Here is a 6,082-nt window from a genome sequence, read left to right on the forward strand (position 1 = left end):
GTATCGAATCAAGCTACCTGACTCCTGGAAAATAATTCATCCAGTTTTTCACACATCCCTATTGAAACCCTACATCCAATCCTCTCGAAAATCCAGTAGACCACCCCCTCTACTGGTTGACAACCAACTGGAATATGAGGTGTCCCGGATTTGTGACTCCAGGTATAAGCGGGGCCTTCTTCAATACCTAGTGGAGTGGAAAGGATATCCTCCCAGCAAAAGGACCTGGGAGCCTATTTCAAATACCAAGGCTCCTCGGTTGCTCAGAAGATTTCACCTAATACACCCGGGCAAACCTGGAGGGAAAGGCCTTCGGAGGAGGCATGCTGTCATGAACTTCAGATCACGCCCCTTTTGGACCTCCTGGTCCTTGTCTCAACGTGGCTTACATTCCGTTCTACTTCCAACATGGCCGTCCAGACCTGAAGCCTTTGCACGCTCCATGTGCTGAACGCGGCGTGATCTATTTATAGACCACGCCTTCCGCGGCTCTGCGCGTCTCAATGCTATTGCAGAGTAGCCCAGACGTGTGTTCGTAGCTCGCTGTATTGTTTCCTTTGTCCCAGTGCTATTACCCACTCCTGTCCCTTTCCCCCTTCCTGGTTCTGAGCATTTCTAGCCTTTCCAGTCTCCCGGATTCCTGGACTCCGTGATCCCGGAACTAAACGCAACCTGGAACCAGACGAGACTCGAGCAGCGCTGTTCAAGACCAGGAGCATTCGCAAGAAAGCAGCGATCGAAGACACCGGCAAACATCGGACCCAGGTGAGAAGGGGGGGGGGGGGGACTCCTTGACAATTGGGAGGGTTCACCAGCTGTTAGGCACAAGGATTTTGTCAAGTGACTGAGGACACCGATATGAAATGTCTTGGGATGATCATAACAGAGACCACGGCATGAAAAAGCATGATGTAACTGCAACTTGCGAAAAGCAAAACACATGAGCCGAAATCGATATTTATTCTACTCTAAATGCCTTTAGGAAAATGCGCGAAGTTCAAACATTTTCAATTTCCCAACATGTTTAAGAACAGACTAAACCTTTATGAGTCTAACAATTATTGTATAGAATTCAAGAAAGACAAATGATTTGTTATTCCTATTCTTACTTATTTAGAGTCACTGTTCAAAGTGTTACACTTGTGGAATACACTGTTTTTTTCCTAGGCCTGAACAAGAAAGCCAGCCACTCCAGAAACAAAGAGCACTGGCCACAGCCCACGAGTTTCCATTTAGGGGTAGCAATGGAGACGCCAGGGTCGCAGCCACGACCCTTGGTGACCCCCAAATGACATCCCTGGTTACTCAGTGGAACGTACACCCATTGAAGAGAAATGTCTACATTAAAGTAGACAGAAGGGCTGAGAATGCTGTTTTGCTGTGGCGGCGCTGCGCTTTCTCTACATCGTGACTTCACAGTGTGAACTTTTTTTTTTCTTTTGGTGAGTGAGCAGAGAGCAAGCAGCAGTCTCCCTTTGCTCCATCCTGCTTCACCCTCCATCCCCCAGACAGCAGGCTGCATGGACTTCGGAGCACAGTAAAAGGTGAAAAGGACGCCTTCCCTTTTGGATTACACAAACTGCCTCTCCAGCGTCGCGTACGTCACGTGACCAACAGCTGTGTTTATCAGGACTTCGGGAGCACCCTTGCGGCGTAAGCCCTGAGACAGAAGGGCTGAGAACACTGTTTTGCTGTGGCGGCGTTGCACATTCTCTACATCGTGACTTCACAGTGTGAATTATTATTATTATTTTTCTTTTTTTTTCTTTTGGTGAGTGAGCAGAGAGCAAGAAGCAGTCACCCTTTGCTCCATCCTGCTTCACCCTCCACCCACCAGACAGCAGGTTGCATGGACTTCAGAGCACAGTGAAAGGTGAAAAGGACGCCTTCACTTTAAGGATTAAACAAACTGCCTCTCTGTAAAGACCGGTAGGGAGTGTCTGTACTTCCGCTCTCTATATGGTAGAGGAGAGGCACAGAGGACCCCAGCCAAGATTCTCTATTATTGGTAACATAGTCGAGCAATCAAGGCCTAGCTTCTCAGGAGGTGATGCGGGCTGGTTCTTAAGTACAGTGTAGTCCCCGAACCCCCACAAAGGAATGATCACACACTGTATTACTGAAAACACAGTCTTTATATAATTAATATTCAAAGGTATGTACACGATCACAATAACGCACTTTGTACTTGGATGTCAATAATGATAAATATATACACGTCTAGAGTGGTACCACTAATTTTATCAAATCTCATTAAAGTGCATCAACTGTACGGTTAAAATGTCACACAGATCAATAACGAGTAAACCAGCAATAGAGATAGGAAGGAACGCAAGATGGTTGAAACAATAGGCAGAATACAGACCCCTACCCCTAGGCACAGTTCTGTGTGGAGATCCCCCCACCTGGGCAACCTGTAAATAAAGATATATAGCACAATCCCAGTCCAAATGTTCAATAGTCTTACTTCTTCCTGTTAAGGTTTTACCCCCCCAATGTACCTGGTGGAGTAGAGTTCTCCGACGATGCACTGACCAATCCTTCTTGAGTGCCTCCCTTTCAGGCGGGAGCCACGGATCGTCGAGGGGTGTCGGGGAACTTGGCGTTCGGTGTCGGGGAATCGACGGCCCTTCTTGAGTGCCCTCCCTTTAAGGCAGGAGTCACGGGTCGTCGAACGTCCGACGGTGAACAGGATGAACTATGGCAGGTAAGTGGCAGCTTCGTTCCTAGCGGTGCTCGTCGACGACAGAGCGTTGGTGTCCTGCAAGGCAGAGGCGTGCGGGGCACCTCGGTGACAATAGTTCTGGACCGCAAAGAGATGATGAAGAACGGTGGCCCAGCAAGGGCGTCGAGTCGTCGGCATCTCTGCGGTCTTTAGGTGACGGGAAACCCACCGGTGGATGCTCCTCGGTGCGTCGACGGTCGGGCCTTCTCCAGTGGGAGACGAGCGGGTGACGATGCAGACGAGAGCGTCCGATGATCAATGGAAGTTCTTAGGCAAACGGGAGCACGGCGACGGCGGTCGTAGACAGTAGCGGACAACAGTCCGAGTGCTTCTCCTTGGAGTTCCGCAGCAGTCCCCGTATCGGGTCGGCAGCCTGTCGTAGGTCTGTCTACCAGGGAGCGTTGGCAAAGATCAGCTGTGCACGATGGTCCCTCGTAGCTCGGGAAGAGGGCGCCTTACCAGGTCCTCTCTGGGTCAGTCCTTGGAGGCACAGCAGCTTTCAGATTGTGAAGGAGAGCAACAGCAATTCTTCTCGTCCAGCAGGGCTTCAAGGTCAAGTGTCAGTTAATCCAGTTACTCGTCGTAGTGGACTTCAGCTTCTGAACACGATTCCTAGCAGTGAGAGGTCCCCAGATATACTGTTGATCTCCCATTCATTCCGCTGGGTCACACTCAAGCATCCAATCACGACTACGGGCATTCATGCAGGCAGGCAGCCAATCAGGCACACAAGGTATTCAGGCCATTCACTTCTCTCCAGACACTCACAACAAGTTATGTGTATTGGGACAAGTACCGAGCCATTCAACACTCCAAGCTGCATTCATACCGGTTTTGGGCAGGGTTGTCTCAGTCATTGTGTCAACCACCAGATACTAGACACCCAAACACAGAATGCATATTCGTCACACATTCTATTCACCCAGGTCCCACCCACATGAGGTACCCACAACATACATCACCGGGAAGGCTCCAGCTAGTCTGACTGGGCCTTCACAACAACACCATATATGGCACTTCCATCCAACAGCCAGTCAGGGGGAAGGGACAGAGTCAGGGCTTCCTAGGACTTTGGGAAAACAAGGTAATGGGTAATAGAAAGCAAGGGGCCACCGGGGCCATCTTGTTTTCCATCAGGGATCAAATGATCCCAATGGCAGGGCCGGGGTATCCCAAAATGGAGGATACTCCGCGCACCTGTCAAATTCAGCATGGAGCTGCCACCAGCCCATACCCTGCTCTGTGGTCACCCACAGGTGCCCAAAAACATACACTAGGGGCACAGGGTTGTACCCCCACCCATGGGTGCCCTAGGGGTATCCCACGGGTCCGTTCACCAAACCAAAAGAAAGAGAGCTGCACCGCCAGGAGTCCCACATGAACTCCTGCGCGGGAAACACGACAGAACACACGATAAAAAGCAGTAAAGGACAAGGATACGGAGGCCCTGTCCCTCCGATGCATTTCCAGCATCACAGTCACCCCCCCAGACTGAGGTGGAGGGTGCCTAATCTCCCACAGGATGGGCACCCTCATCCAGACAGTCAACATACCTTCTGGAAAGGCCATCTGCATTATCGTGACTCTTCCCTGGTCTGTGCTCTATGGTGAAGTCTAGCCCTTGCAGGCTTATGGGCCACCTGAGCAGTTTCGGGTTCTCACCCTTCATCTGCATAAGCCACTTTAGGGGCTTATGATCTGTTTGGACCTTGAAGGTAGGCCCCGTAAGGTAGGGCCTAAAACGCCTAAGGCTCCAAACTATACTAAAACATTCCTTTTCAACAGTAGCCCACCTAAGTTCTCTACCCTTGAGTTGTCTACTGATGAATATGATAGGATGTTCTCTCCCTTTGTCATCTAACTGGGACAAGACGGCTCCAATTCCGGTGTCGCAGGCATCCGTCTGGACGATAAAGGGTCGGCTGTAGTCAGGCGCACACAACAAAGGTGCCCGACACAGACTTTTCTTCAAGCCTTTAAAGGCCCTCTGACAGTCTTCAGTCCAATTGACCTTCCTAGGCTGCTTGGGTGAAGTCAGAGCTGTCAGTGGTGCAGCTATGGTTCCATAGTCCGCCATGATATTGCGATAGTACCCAGTGAGACCCAAAAAGGCTCTCACCTGGGTTTGAGTAGTGAGAGTCTCCCAGTCCTGTACATCCTGTACCTTACTGGGGAGAGGTTGGATTTGATCCCCTCCTACCTCATGACCAAGATACGTGACATTCCCCTGAGCTATCTGGCACCTGGTGGCCTTGATAGTGAGGTTAGCCCTCTTTAAGGCCTGCAACACTCTACCCAGATGTGTCAAGTGCTCTTCCCAAGTGGAACTGTAGACAGCAATGTCGTCTAAAGAAGCCGCACAAAAGGCTTCCAGCCCACTGAGAGCATGCTTGACCAATCTCTGGAAGGTGGCAGGGGCATTCTTTAACCCAAAAGGCATGACCCTAAACTGGTAGAGTCCCTCCGGGGTGGAGAACGCCGTCTTTTCCTTGGCAAGGTCTGTCAGAGCTATTTGCCAATAGCCTGAGGTGAGGTCAAAGGTGCTCACAAATTTGGCAGCACCTATGGTGTCCACGAGCTCATCAGCCCGGGGCAGTGGGTGCGCGTCAGTTTTGGTGACGGCATTGACTCCTCGGTAGTCCACACAGAACCTCCAATCCTTGGTACCGGCCTGGGAACTTGCCTTGGGGACAAGGACCACTGGACTGGACCAGGGACTGATTGAGGGTTCAATAACACCCAGATCCAACATCTTGGCGACCTCAGCCTGGATGTGGCTCTTAACCGTATCTGACATTCGGTAGCTCCTGCTCTTGACAGGCACGCTGTCACCAGTGTCAATCTCATGCTTACACCACGATGTAAGGCCTGGCGTCAGAGAAAACAGAGAGGCATACTGCTGGAGCAAAGTCCTGCAGGCCCTCTGCTGCTCGGTTGTCAAATCTGGAGACAGCTGTACTCCCTCCACTGAGCCATCCTGAGGGTTGCTATGCAGCAAATCAGGAAGGGGCTCACTCTCATCCTCCTCTTGCTCTGAAGCCAGCAAGAGACATGAGACTTCTGCTCGCCTGTGGAATGGCTTGAGCCTATTAACATGGAATACCTGAGGGGCTACCCCTGGGATTCCCATGTCAACCAGATAATTGACCTCGCCCATCTTGGAGACTATCCGGAAATTCCAGTCCATTGATCTGCCAATGCCCGAGGCTTGGCAGGCTCCATCACGAGGACCTCCTGTCCCGGAGTCCAATCCACTTGCGATGCTTTAAGGTCATGCCAGTATTTGTTCAATTCCTGGCTAGCCTTGAGATTCGCCGTTGCTTGTCCCATCATCTGTGTCATCCTCCGTCTGAGGCC

Source organism: Ambystoma mexicanum, chromosome 1q (assembly GCF_040938575.1).
Source record: "Ambystoma mexicanum isolate Mex_15411 chromosome 1q, UKY_AmexF1_1, whole genome shotgun sequence".
Classification (NCBI taxonomy): domain Eukaryota; kingdom Metazoa; phylum Chordata; class Amphibia; order Caudata; family Ambystomatidae; genus Ambystoma; species Ambystoma mexicanum.